This window comes from Drosophila willistoni, unplaced genomic scaffold (genome assembly GCF_018902025.1).
Source record: "Drosophila willistoni isolate 14030-0811.24 unplaced genomic scaffold, UCI_dwil_1.1 Seg485, whole genome shotgun sequence".
NCBI classification, from domain to species: Eukaryota; Metazoa; Arthropoda; class Insecta; order Diptera; family Drosophilidae; genus Drosophila; species Drosophila willistoni.
Window position 1 is genome coordinate 3029013 of NW_025814416.1, and position 15447 is coordinate 3044459.

At 41.8% G+C, this 15447-nt stretch overlaps 1 protein-coding gene across 2 annotated transcripts in view; it reads right to left on the reverse strand.

Moving 5' to 3' along the window:
• The window catches only part of LOC111519568 (S-adenosylmethionine decarboxylase proenzyme), a 296107-nt gene that overhangs the window by 161966 nt on the left and 118694 nt on the right, over positions 1–15447 (reverse strand). The window lies entirely within an intron of this gene.

Here is a 15447-nt window from a genome sequence, read left to right on the forward strand (position 1 = left end):
GGACCTTGCCATCAAAAATATGCCTTGGAATTTTCATGTGGTTTAGTGCCTGTACATCCTCTCGGTAGGCTTCCCATTGCTTCTCCAAATACGGCAATAGGTCACCATTCATCTCAATTCGTTCGGTAGCAACATGTTGAAGAAACATTTTCGCTCTTACCACTACCGGTGCGAACAGTCCTAGAGGATCAAAGATTTGACCGACTTCGGATAGCACCACTCGTCTGGTTATTCCTTTTGTATGTCTTTGAGCCATTCCACATAATTGGTCTTCTTTGGTTGCCCATATGATTCCCAATGTTTTGACACTTGTTTGTTCCAGTGTGTCACCGAGATTGATGACAGCAATCGTATCTTCCTTTGGAATTTCCTTTAGAAGTTGACTGCTATTTGAACACCATTTTCGTAAGTTGAAACCCTTAGGTTTCAAGATTTCTAGAAGCTCTTGTCTTATTTGCAGGGCTTCTGGTAAACTGTCTGCTTCTGTGAGACAATCATCAACATAAAAGTCATTTTTTAATGTTGATGCTCCAGACGACCATTTTTCCATGTTTTTCAGTGCCAAATATTCCAGACACTTCGTCGCTAAATATGGGGCTGACGTGGTTCCATAAGTTACCGTTTTTAAACGATAAAACTTTAGTTCTTGACTTGGATCCTCTCTCCACACAATCATCCGATTGAATTGATCGGCAGGGTTTATCCAAACTTGACGATACATTTTTTCAATATCTGCCGTGAACACATATTTGTGTGTCCTGAGCCGCAGAAGAATTGAGAAGAGTTGACTCTGTACAACTGGTCCAGGATATAAAATGTCGTTCAGTGATTTTCCTGATGACGTTTTGCATGATGCATCAAATACCACTCTTAGCTTGGTCTTGGTACTTTCTGGTTTTAGTACACAATGATGCGGTATAAAGTAATGGTTCTTGGGAATTTGTTCTACCATTACTTGCTTCATATGTCCAAGCTGTTCATATTCTGACATAAATATTACATGCTCCTTTTTTATGTCAGGGTTCATTCGCCTCTCTAACGACATGAATCTTCTTATGGCTACTTCCCGAGATTCTCCAAGAGATGACGCCTCTTCAGCAAATGGAAGCTTTACAAATAGTCGATTGTCCGCCGCCGTGTGTAGGTTATCGAGGAAGAATTTTTCACAATACTCTTCCTCCGGACTCCTGTACCTTTTTATTGGCTCTAGTGTCTAGCTGCCAGAATCTTTCTAGTGATTCCTCTGGATTCGTCATGCCTACCATACATGTGATTGAAGCTGACGTTGACATATTAATTCTGCCAGCAACAATCCATCCAAACTCTGAGTTTTGTAATGTTGGACGGTTTCGATTGCCCCGTCTCCTTTCTGGTAGCAGTATAGCATAGTGATCATCAGCTCCCAACAGCATATCAATTTTTCCGGGTTTATCAAATGTTGGGTCCGCTAATTGAATGTTGTCTGGTAATGTGACTTTCTGCGTTATTTGTTCTGTGGGTTGGTCACCTATTATGTGTGGCAATACAAATGCCTCAACTAGCATTGCGAACTTGTTGTATCTTGACCTTACAACCAAGCTTACTCGCGCCTTGCTTATCTGTGGTTGACCACCCACTCCATTTATATGCACATGAGTCTCGCTAATTATACCATACACCCATAGGGTGAAATGGTATATTAAAGTCGCCAAAATGTATGTAACAGGCAGAAGGAAGCATCTCCGACCCCACAAAGTATATATATTCTTGATCAGGATCAACAACCGAGTCGATCTAGCCATGTCCGTCTGTCCGTCCGTCTGTCCGTCCGTCCGTCTGTCCGTCCGTCCGTCTGTCCGTATGAACACCTAGATCTCGGAGACTGTAAGAGCTAGAGCCACCAAATTTGGTATGTAGACTCGTGTAGTATGTAGAGTGATCAAGTTTATTTCAAATTTTTGCCACGACCCTTTCCGCCTCCGCAATTTAAAAAAAGCGTTTATCTCAAAAACTATTTCAGCTTTTCCGCCCCCGTAATTTGAAAAACTTTATTATCTACCGTATTTTTTTACCTTATGCAATCAAATTTGGCACACTTAAATTTAATACTAATATCTAGCAAAATACCAAATTGATCAAAATTGGACAAAAAACAGTCGAGTTTTGCATATAAACGTTTTTCCATAAGGCCGGAGTTGGCTGGTGAGGGCGCTAGGGTGCTCGTATGATTGAGTGAGCGAGATACTAAGATATGCTTGTAAGAAGCATGTGAAAATGCATTTGTTTAATAAAGTTGAAATATTTGCTTTACTGGTGTATGGTATACCTAAGTCGGCGAGACGACTTACTTACTTCATTTTTAAAGATAACTTCTTTACCAGTCTCTCTGAGACGAGATTTACTTGTGAGCCGCTATCCAGGAGTGCTCGAAATTCTCCTTTCCTTTCATTGATCCCTTTTACCACTACCTTGGCCGTTGCCAACAGGGTGTATTTTCTGCCAATTCCATACGCAGAAGCTGCAGAAGCAGATGTAGCAATTTGGTTGCCTGTATCTAAATGCAACATTGTGTTATGTTTCTTATCGCATTTAAAGCATCCCCTGCAAGAGCAATTTTTTGCCATATGGTCCGGCTTGAAGCAATTGACACACAATTTGTGTCTCTGCACCCAATTAAGCCGCTCTGCTGCGGATTTGATTTTAGACTTTTCATATTGGAAGAGTTTGTGCTTTGCTCTTTCGCAGAAAGCACACAGGGTACTGTTTGTCCCAGATGCTGTTGCGCATGTCTTCCTTGGATTTGGTTTGTCAATGCTGTGATTTTCGTTTCTTGGTTTCCCAATCGCCTCCAATGTTAGGAAGCGCTGTTCCAAGAAGGATAGGAAATCCTTTACTTCCTGCAGATTCCTTGTGTTGGAAAGAGATTGCTCATATAGTGCGTGGTTGAATCTATCCAATTTTCTTGTCATATGAAACATTATGACAGCATCTGATGATTCTATATTGACGCCTACATTTTTTAAGGCTTGCAATTATTCAAAAATGTTATCATGCAAATTCTTTATAGAAGCTGCGTCATTTCCCACATTTGGGTGATCAAACAGCTTTGCCAGTATGGCTGTTACTAGAGCGCGTTTGTTATTAAAACGTTCCTGCAACACTGACCAAGCAGTGTTGTAATTGGCTTCTGTTAATTCCAGGTGCCGTATCAATCTCTCTGCTTCTCTATCGTGGATACATTTGACTCATGAACCACCTTTTTATAGACGTCATGAAATTGTTGCCATTTCAGATAATCCCCATCAAATTTTGGAATGGGAATTTTGGGTAGTTGCAATGATTGTATCGATTGCAATACAGGTGGTGATTGTATCACTACATTTTCTGCTGGTGCCACACAGAATTTCAGCATTGTATTTTCTGCGGCCACAAACGTAGCTATATTATATCCGGCTTCGGCTGGATTTTCAGCTAGCCGATGAATCTCATAATGGATTTCTTCAATTTGCATCCATAATTTGTAAGTCATTTTATCTTCAGGCACAATTTGTCTTAATGTCCTGGACAATGACTCCAGCAGAGCACTTTGCTTGCGAACCAGTGGTTTGATCATGACTCGCTCTTCCTCTCGTTGGCGAGCTTGTCTCTCTAGCTTTATTTTTGCCAAATGGTCCTTCCAATCTTCCACTATATTAGATACAACCGTATACATTTTGCTGAAATAAATTTGCTGCCGTTACAAAGTAGTCATCTTCAGTTGGCACGTTATTTAATTTGTCCATCAACTCCTGATGACTTTTCTCGAAGTTCTCCCACATGTATTCCAGGAGCTCAAGTTTTTCTTCGAAATAAGATGGCTTCGTTTTCCTGGCGAAAGAATCTTTTTTGGTATTCCGAATGAAGGCCTGGATTGCCTCTCCTCGTTCTGTCTGCTGTTTATAAAACTCCTCCATGTTCTTTTATATTCTTATGTAATTGCTTATCTGTACTAGTACTTGACCCGATGGGAGTTAATTTATTTTGTCAAAGACAGGGCACCCTCCGACTCGTTCCTAAAATTGGTCAAGTGTAGCACAAATAAGAATAAGAAATAAATCGAAGTCGCCTTTTGATTAGTGTTTTAACAATAGTTTATTTTTATTTCCAATATACCTATTCTTTTACGCTAATAACTGCCACGATAACTGCCACGACAGTGAAACCAATTTTTTGAGTTTCTTTTCTTTGTTTCAAAAATTGCTGATCAATGCCAAAATCTATACTCGTGCGTACTACCTGGGTTACTGACCGAGTTAACTAGGTCAGATATTGCTGACGCCAGGGAATGCAACAGAGTTGAGTTGATCAAACTTTATTTTATATAAAAATAACTTTTTATGATTTGGTCGCCTCGTTGACACAAATCGTTGTTTAATGTTTTTTATAAAGTGATCGCCTAGTTGATCAACTTTTATTCAATGGGTATGCACTGCTACCCCGTTGCGGAAAACCAACTCCTAGTTTTCCAATAAATCTTTTTTATTCGCCAAGGTGGCTACGCAATGATTGCCAAGTTAATCAATTGCGATGTTTTTAGTCGGGACCCCAGATTGATGTGAAATGTTCATCAATTTGTTCCCCTCGCTTAGGATTGTCGTGTCCAAAGCGTGCAAAGAAAGTAGTCGCCTAGTTGACCAGTTTCCTTTTTGTTGAGAGATTGGTCGCCTGAGTTGACCAAATGTTCTCGCTTGATGACGGTTTCACCCAGTCTGTTATTCTTTTAACTTGGAGCCGCCAATGTCGGGGTCACCAAAATGTTCAATGAAAGACGTTAGTGTTTCTTGAAGTTATTAAATGTTTATTTATATATATATATAGGCACTAGCACATAAACCAGTGACTAAAGGTTGTCGCAACCAACACATAAATTGGGTGGACCTCGGAGTGAGATTACAAAGGTAGAGATGGGGGCCAAAGACACAGCGATGCACACCCGATGTAGCTACAATTGGTATCTGATCTTACTAAGAATAATGCATTTCTTTTATAGTACAAAATATCGAGCTCACCAGTGCATAGTTCGACATAGTGTTAGGTCAGCAAAGTACGTCTTTATTGATAATAGCTAACCATAGCAGCTTAATTAACTAGGTCTTTATTGTTTACTGCTGACAATATCAGATCTACTTATGACTGATGAGCCATCGATATCTATAATCGGGTTACATACTTAATTGACATACATTTCCATTTGTTCTATATTATAATTGTCTTAATGTTAGCTTATTTTATATAATCTAAACACCAACATACTCCCGGCCGTTGAACACCTGTTCAACGTTATCCAACGTTGACCGCAAAATTGCTGGGGGCTGGGCTTACTGCAGCAGGAGTCGGTATGGGATTGACGATCCTCACGGTTGTCTGCTCTGGACCATTGTGTCTTGGGGGTTGTGAGCATCTTTTTATTCCATATACCATCACAAGAACCAATGGTATTGTTAGCGCTACGTAGGAGACTATAACATGGTGAGCCGGCTGGCTGGGGTCTTCTGGCAATTTCCAGTTTTGCTTAGTTTCCAGTTTTCCTTGAATGTTGCTTAGTTCGTCGTAGCTTAGCTGCATCTTTGTGAATTGTGTTGTTATTGGCGCTACTTTTGTTGGGCCAATGCTGAAGTTGCCAAATCGGACATATGACAATTTCATTGTGTCTGTCGTAGTTATACGGTGACCTGTTATTCGTATAGCAGATCTCCTAGCTGTACACGTCGGGTCTAGAGTTAACAATCCAGTCTTCTTAATAGTGACACCTTGTATATTATCGTCACAGGTCACTGCGAGTTCAATTGGTCTAGTGGTGGCAAAAATCCACTGATTTTTGTGATACATGTCGTACCACACGAATGATCTGTTTGTGTGTTGTATTTGGCAAGTTGATGATTTTGTGTTTTTGAATAGCTGGAACTCACAGTTGCTATTAGCCGAAAACGTCGTTTGTTTATCAAAACAAATATATTGCTCGTTGTTGAGCTGATGGCATTGTTCCAAATCGGCTCTTGAGAGCCCAATGTATTGATTCTGTTCCTTGTTGACAGCAATGATGGGAATTTTAATGTTCATGATTACAATCCCATGAGTTCCAATTGCTGGAATGGGTACCAGGTTATACAGTTGCACTGCCTGCGTTGCCACTAATGGAAATGTGACCTTAAATATCACATGATTGTTTGCGATAGTGCCTTGTGCCTTCATTAAGCCATATAATTGCAAGACGTCGTTATCTGGAACTGGCAAATCCAAACCAAACGGAAGATGTCTCTTCAGTTGGTTCAGATGTTCCCGAAGCTGGCCTGGTGATAGTAGTAACGGGCTTATTTTGCTATGATGGGCATCTGTAAATACTCGGGAAATTTCGGTTTGAATTCGTTGCAAATTCCCTGCAATAACTGTCATCTGAGTAGTGAGCGTGATATACCATTGCAATGCCTTTACTGCATTGTCCTGGACCTTGGTCATGTCGTTCATTTGTTGTTCCATTAGTTTCATCTGATTTTCAATTGTGGCTTCATCTCGCTTAATGATATTTATCGTTGAATCAATTACAGATGTCTAATTTTGCAGCAAGTTCAATAAGTAATCTTCATTTGATTTAACCTTTCGTATGGTGCCTGACATCTCTGTTGCATACTTTGAGTCCAGCACACCAAATAAGCCGTTCGCAATGTTCCCAATTATATCTAAAGGCTCGAAGTGCCTCTGCATTGCGGTGCATGCCTCTGGAACCTTCATTAACACGCATATTTCTCCAACCTTTACTACTCCGTCTGAAAATGTCTTCAGGTCGGCCCAATATGGTTCGAGATCGTAGAATGCCACAATAGTCCAGTCAGACGTTGCCATCCTTCCTGTGCCAATACTTTCATAGTATATGCCTGGTTTGGGGTTGAATCGAGTTATTTTGTCTTGTCTGGCATCTTCCTCTGCGCCCAAAAAAGCACTGAAGCGCGCCCACAAATGAGGAGGTGGACAGGTCTCCGACCAATTCCAAGTGTACTGCCTTGGTTGCAAAGCATACAAATACTGCAATGTAGGCTTTGTCGGGACGTTTTCCTCGAACCTTATGGTGGATCCAGAATGGTCCACAATAGTCTACTCCGGCATTGAGAAAGGGTCTATTCTGAGATACCCGATGCTCAGGTAAGTCGCTCATGACTTGTTTAAAGAACTGAGGCCGGTACTTGGTGCATACTACGCAACCCTGGATCACATTCCGGACCATCAGTTTCACCTTAATAATGTGGTACTGTTGCCGAGCTATTCAGCGTAGTGCCTCATGTCCACAATGAAGATTCTCTTCATGAAGTTTCCGTAGCATCATTTTTACCACCGGATCATTATACGGCAAGAGATATGGATTCCTTGTTTCCGTTGATACTGGTGCTTGTTGTAGCCGAGTTGCTACTCGTATGATTGAATGTTCATCCAGTATAAGTGGCAATGTTGCCACCGTGCTTTTGCGATCTAGCGGTTGATCAGGTCATTTCTTTAAGTGCCGTAACTCATATGCAAATCCTGTTTCTTGAATTTGCTTAATGATCACTCTCCGTGCTTGGTCCAACTCTTCCAACTCTAACTGAGCCGTTGGTTTCCTGTTCTGCTTGTGACAAAACCGTAGCACATACGCCACTATTCGCTGTAGCCGGTAAAACGAATTTCTGTTATTTACCGTATATATCCATTTACTCTTGTTGTTTGCCGTGGCAGTCACCATGCTGAATACCTTGGTTTTCTTCTCAGCGGTATCCATCGTGTGCTCTGTAGGCTTAAATGGTGCTGGCCAGCCACGTTGTGGTCCATGCAGAAATAGTGGTCCATACAACCATAATGTATGTCTGCTAAGCTGAACTGCTGATATGCCTCGAGACAGAACATCAGCTGCGTTGAGCGCTGATGACACATGCCGCCATTGCCTTGGATGTGATACTGCGTGTATTTTTGTCATCCGATTAGCCACAAACGTGTGGAAATGTGATGCCCGTGAATTAATCTACGAGAGTACCACGGTTGAGTCTGACCAGAGAAATGATTCCACACTTTCTGATCCGAATTGGAGATCCTGTCGAACTCTATCCGTGAGTTCAGCTCCAAGTACAGCTGCACATAATTCCAGCCGGGGCAGTGTCTGTTTTTCAAGGGGAGCCACTCTCGACTTGGCGCACAACAATCTGACCGAAATTTGGCCATTTGGACATAAACTGCCGCACCATACGCCTTTTCTGATGCATCAACAAATGTATGCAATTCCTTTGTAGTGGGGACCTTGCCATCAAAAATATGCCTTGGAATTTTCATGTGGTTTAGTGCCTGTACATCCTCTCGGTAGGCTTCCCATTGTTTCTCCAAATACGGCGGTAGGTCACCATCCATCTCAATTCGTTCGGTAGCAACATGTTGAAGAAACATTTTCGCTCTTACCACTACCGGTGCGAACAGTCCTAGAGGATCAAAGATTTGACCGACTTCGGATAGCACCACTCGTCTGGTTATTCCTTTTGTATGTCTTTGAGCCATTCCACATAATTGGTCTTCTTTGGTTGCCCATATGATTCCCAATGTTTTGACACTTGTTTGTTCCAGTGTGTCACCGAGATTGATGACAGCAATCGTATCTTCCTTTGGAATTTCCTTTAGAAGTTGACTGCTATTTGAACACCATTTTCGTAAGTTGAAACCCTTAGGTTTCAAGATTTCTAGAAGCTCTTGTCTTATTTGCAGGGCTTCTGGTAAACTGTCTGCTTCTGTGAGACAATCATCAACATAAAAGTCATTTTTTAATGTTGATGCTCCAGACGACCATTTTTCCATGTTTTTCTGTGCCAAATATTCCAGACACTTCGTCGCTAAATATGGGGCTGACGTGGTTCCATAAGTTACCGTTTTTAAACGATAAAACTTTAGTTCTTGACTTGGATCCTCTCTCCACACAATCATCCGATTGAATTGATCGGCAGGGTTTATCCAAACTTGACGATACATTTTTTCAATATCTGCCGTGAACACATATTTGTGTGTCCTGAGCCGCAGAAGAATTGAGAAGAGTTGACTCTGTACAACTGGTCCAGGATATAAAATGTCGTTCAGTGATTTTCCTGATGACGTTTTGCATGATGCATCAAATACCACTCTTAGCTTGGTCTTGGTACTTTCTGGTTTTAGTACACAATGATGCGGTATAAAGTAATGGTTCTTGGGAATTTGTTCTACCATTACTTGCTTCATATGTCCAAGCTGTTCATATTCTGACATAAATATTACATACTCCTTTTTTATGTCAGGGTTCATTCGCCTCTCTAACGACATGAATCTTCTTATGGCTACTTCCCGAGATTCTCCAAGAGATGACGCCTCTTCAGCAAATGGAAGCTTTACAAATAGTCGATTGTCCGCCCCGTGTGTAGGTTATCGAGGAAGAATTTTTCACAATACTCTTCCTCCGGACTTCTGTACCTTTTTATTGGCTCTAGTGTCTAGCTGCCAGAATCTTTCTAGTGATTCCTCTGGATTCGTCATGCCTACCATACATGTGATTGAAGCTGACGTTGACATATTAATTCTGCCAGCAACAATCCATCCAAACTCTGAGTTTTGTAATGTTGGACGGTTTCGATTGCCCCGTCTCCTTTCTGGTAGCAGTATAGCATAGTGATCATCAGCTCCCAACAGCATATCAATTTTTCCGGGTTTATCAAATGTTGGGTCCGCTAATTGAATGTTGTCTGGTAATGTGACTTTCTGCGTTATTTGTTCTGTGGGTTGGTCACCTATTATGTGTGGCAATACAAATGCCTCAACTAGCATTGCGAACTTGTTGTATCTTGACCTTACAACCAAGCTTACTCGCGCCTTGCTTATCTGTGGTTGACCACCCACTCCATTTATATGCACATGAGTCTCGCTAATTATACCATACACCCATAGGGTGAAATGGTATATTAAAGTCGCCAAAATGTATGTAACAGGCAGAAGGAAGCATCTCCGACCCCACAAAGTATATATATTCTTGATCAGGATCAACAACCGAGTCGATCTAGCCATGTCCGTCTGTCCGTCCGTCTGTCCGTCCGTCCGTCTGTCCGTCCGTCCGTCTGTCCGTATGAACACCGAGATCTCGGAGACTGTAAGAGCTAGAGCCACCAAATTTGGTATGTAGACTCGTGTAGTATGTAGAGTGATCAAGTTTATTTCAAATTTTTGCCACGACCCTTTCCGCCTCCGCAATTTAAAAAAAGCGTTTATCTCAAAAACTATTTCAGCTTTTCCGCCCCCGTAATTTGAAAAACTTTATTATCTACCGTATTTTTTTACCTTATGCAATCAAATTTGGCATACTTAAATTTAATACTAATATCTAGCAAAATACCAAATTGATCAAAATTGGACAAAAAACAGTCGAGTTTTGCATATAAACGTTTTTCCATAAGGCCGGAGTTGGCTGGTGAGGGCGCTAGGGTGCTCGTATGATTGAGTGAGCGAGATACTAAGATATGCTTGTAAGAAGCATGTGAAAATGCATTTGTTTAATAAAGTTGAAATATTTGCTTTACTGGTGTATGGTATACCTAAGTCGGCGAGACGACTTACTTACTTCATTTTTAAAGATAACTTCTTTACCAGTCTCTCTGAGACGAGATTTACTTGTGAGCCGCTATCCAGGAGTGCTCGAAATTCTCCTTTCCTTTCATTGATCCCTTTTACCACTACCTTGGCCGTTGCCAACAGGGTGTATTTTCTGCCAATTCCATACGCAGAAGCTGCAGAAGCAGATGTAGCAATTTGGTTGCCTGTATCTAAATGCAACATTGTGTTATGTTTCTTATCGCATTTAAAGCATCCCCTGCAAGAGCAATTTTTTGCCATATGGTCCGGCTTGAAGCAATTGACACACAATTTGTGTCTCTGCACCCAATTAAGCCGCTCTGCTGCGGATTTGATTTTAGACTTTTCATATTGGAAGAGTTTGTGCTTTGCTCTTTCGCAGAAAGCACACAGGGTACTGTTTGTCCCAGATGCTGTTGCGCATGTCTTCCTTGGATTTGGTTTGTCAATGCTGTGATTTTCGTTTCTTGGTTTCCCAATCGCCTCCAATGTTAGGAAGCGCTGTTCCAAGAAGGATAGGAAATCCTTTACTTCCTGCAGATTCCTTGTGTTGGAAAGAGATTGCTCATATAGTGCGTGGTTGAATCTATCCAATTTTCTTGTCATATGAAACATTATGACAGCATCTGATGATTCTATATTGACGCCTACATTTTTTAAGGCTTGCAATTATTCAAAAATGTTATCATGCAAATTCTTTATAGAAGCTTCGTCATTTCCCACATTTGGGTGATCAAACAGCTTTGCCAGTATGGCTGTTACTAGGACGCGTTTGTTATTAAAACGTTCCTGCAACACTGACCAAGCAGTGTTGTAATTGGCTTCTGTTAATTCCAGGTGCCGTATCAATCTCTCTGCTTCTCTATCGTGGATACATTTGACTCATGAACCACCTTTTTATAGACGTCATGAAATTGTTGCCATTTCAGATAATCCCCATCAAATTTTGGAATGGGAATTTTGGGTAGTTGCAATGATTGTATCGATTGCAATACAGGTGGTGATTGTATCACTACATTTTCTGCTGGTGCCACACAGAATTTCAGCATTGTATTTTCTGCGGCCACAAACGTAGCTATATTATATCCGGCTTCGGCTGGATTTTCAGCTAGCCGATGAATCTCATAATGGATTTCTTCAATTTGCATCCATAATTTGTAAGTCATTTTATCTTCAGGCACAATTTGTCTTAATGTCCTGGACAATGACTCCAGCAGAGCACTTTGCTTGCGAACCAGTGGTTTGATCATGACTCGCTCTTCCTCTCGTTGGCGAGCTTGTCTCTCTAGCTTTATTTTTGCCAAATGGTCCTTCCAATCTTCCACTATATTAGATACAACCGTATACATTTTGCTGAAATAAATTTGCTGCCGTTACAAAGTAGTCATCTTCAGTTGGCACGTTATTTAATTTGTCCATCAACTCCTGATGACTTTTCTCGAAGTTCTCCCACATGTATTCCAGGAGCTCAAGTTTTTCTTCGAAATAAGATGGCTTCGTTTTCCTGGCGAAAGAATCTTTTTTGGTATTCCGAATGAAGGCCTGGATTGCCTCTCCTCGTTCTGTCTGCTGTTTATAAAACTCCTCCATGTTCTTTTATATTCTTATGTAATTGCTTATCTGTACTAGTACTTGGCCCGATGGGAGTTAATTTATTTTGTCAAAGACAGGGCACCCTCCGACTCGTTCCTAAAATTGGTCAAGTGTAGCACAAATAAGAATAAGAAATAAATCGAAGTCGCCTTTTGATTAGTGTTTTAACAATAGTTTATTTTTATTTCCAATATACCTATTCTTTTACACTGATAACTGCCACGACAGTGAAACCAATTTTTTGAGTTTCTTTTCTTTGTTTCAAAAATTGCTGATCAATGCCAAAATCTATACTCGTGCGTACTACCTGGGTTACTGACCGAGTTAACTAGGTCAGATATTGCTGACGCCAGGGAATGCAACAGAGTTGAGTTGATCAAACTTTATTTTATATAAAAATAACTTTTTATGATTTGGTCGCCTCGTTGACACAAATCGTTGTTTAATGTTTTTTATAAAGTGATCGCCTAGTTGATCAACTTTTATTCAATGGGTATGCACTGCTACCCCGTTGCGGAAAACCAACTCCTAGTTTTCCAATAAATCTTTTTTATTCGCCAAGGTGGCTACGCAATGATTGCCAAGTTAATCAATTGCGATGTTTTTAGTCGGGACCCCAGATTGATGTGAAATGTTCATCAATTTGTTCCCCTCGCTTAGGATTGTCGTGTCCAAAGCGTGCAAAGAAAGTAGTCGCCTAGTTGACCAGTTTCCTTTTTGTTGAGAGATTGGTCGCCTGAGTTGACCAAATGTTCTCGCTTGATGACGGTTTCACCCAGTCTGTTATTCTTTGAACTTGGAGCCGCCAATGTCGGGGTCACCAAAATGTTCAATGAAAGACGTTAGTGTTTCTTGAAGTTATTAAATGTTTATTTATTTATATATATATATGGGCATTAGCACATAAACCAGTGACTAAAGGTTGTCGCAACCAACACATAAATTGGGTGGACCTCGGAGTGAGATTACAAAGGTAGAGATGGGGGCCAAAGACACAGCGATGCACGCCCGATGTAGCTACAATTGGTATCTGATCTTACTAAGAATAATGCATTTCTTTTATAGTACAAAATATCGAGCTCACCAGTGCATAGTTCGACATAGTGTTAGGTCAGCAAAGTACGTCTTTATTGATAATAGCTAGCCATAGCAGCTTAATAGGTCTTTATTGTTTACTGCTGACCATATCCGATCTACTTATGACATCAGCAAAGTACGTCTTTATTGATAATAGCTAGCCATAGCAGCTTAATAGGTCTTTATTGTTCACTGCTGACCATATCAGATCTACTTATGACTGATGAGCCATCGATATCTATAATCGGGTTACATACTTAATTGACATACATTTCCATTTGTTCTATATTATAATTGTCTTAATGTTAGCTTATTTTATATAATCTAAACACCAACACTACTCTCTGCACCAGCAGTTTTTGAAGAAGTTTGAAGAAGACCGAGTCTAAAGGCAGATCGGCCTGTATGCTGATGGGTCCTCGGCTGACGGACCGCTAGTTTTAGCGCCTTGTTTGGGATCGCATCTGGGCCTGGAGCCTTTTGATCCTGCAACATTGCGGCAACTGAGAGAATTTCTTTGGGGCTTATATCGCAGACATTTCGTGTAGAAGCGATTCGAGTGGGTCTTGGCGATAAAGCTGAGGTGTTTGGAAACAGAGTCTCCACAAAGTGTTTCATTTGGGATTCTTTGGGAGTCGCGGGCTTATATGCGTTGAGCTTCTTCATGGCCACTTTATAAGCAGCCCCCTATATATAGTTCTCGGCGGCGTTGCACAGTTCTAAAAATCATTTGCGTTGATTCTCCTTAATAGCGAGTTTTAGTTCTCTTCGCCTTAGCTTGTATTTGGCCTGGAGGCTAAAGAACTCAGGCATTCCGCGTGCTCTCTGATATTGCCGTCTGCATTGGACTCCAATGATTGGAGGCACCTCCTCTTCGCCTCATCTATATATGCATTCCACCAGTAGACCGGGGCCTTCTGTTTGCTGTGGCATCTACGTCGATGCGCTCTCAAGAGTTGCGCGGCCCCTGTGGTTCGTTCGGGCACTACCCCATTCCGTTGCCAAGAGTTAAAGTCGCCTGCAGCGCTTGTTTTGCCTTTTCCTCTGGCATCCAAAGAGAGTTGGTCCAGTGCCAACTCGAATTATTGGGGAGTAAGACTTGGTGCAAAGTAGCAGCTGTACACCCATATCTCGCCTATGTATGCCCTGACAAATCCTCTGTGTGGATGTGTTGCACAGGCGGAGTACGATTGCCGCACAACCAGACTGCAGCTTTCCCCGAGGAGTCTGCCGCCCATGAGTTGCCAGGGCGGATTCTATATGGCTCGCTCAGAACCGCTACGTCTATACTCAGTTCCCTTACTGATTGCGGTAGTAAATCGTACGCCGCCACACAGTGATTCAGATTTAATTGTAGAATCTTCATAGTTGTTGCTGCTGGCTCACTCAGACAGGAAAGTTGCTGCATGAGGCTGCCTTGTGGTCTGCCGGCCCACATTTGAGGCACGAATTAATGCGATCGATGGAGCTATTGCACTTTGCTGCCGTGTGGCAGAAGTTTAAAGTATGGCGTAAACTTCAGACTCGTACGTTTGCGGTGGCATCGCTAAATCTTTTCCTTAAAGCTTCCATAATGTTGTCTGCTGCCACCAAGGTATCGAGTTTGCGTATCTCGATCCAAGCTCCGGGTCCTACTGCCCTTACCTTGACTAAGCTCGTTTCTCAGTTTTTGGCAGGATCGCCATCTCGCTTGAGTTCTAGAAGCAGCTCGCCCTTGGCGGTCTTTCTTGTGCGCTTTACGTTGTTTTTGACTCCATCGAGTTTGCCGTCGGTTCTTCTTGTGACCATACCAAGAATTTGGGCGTAAGAGAAGCCCGAAACGCTTCGTAGCTTCCTCGTTTTCCAACACTGGTACGATCAGCTGGTACGTGGCGGTGTGAAGACGAAGAAGACGTCGTGCATCAACAAAGAAAATTTTGGAGAAAGGTGGATAAAAAAAATATTTCTCACCAACACCAGCAAAACAGGAGCAAACGGTGAGAGAGGCGGAAAAAAAAGTGAAAAGAGAGTCGATCTACAGCCTCCCCCTCACCACTATCGGCTTCAATGGTCCAGCCAAGAGGAGGTTGAACAAATAAGTTCAGGGCCAGCACACAGGAGTCCCCGCAACGAGGTACGTAGACAGTCTTCCTTGACCCGTCGAATATAACGTTCAGGCCTTCA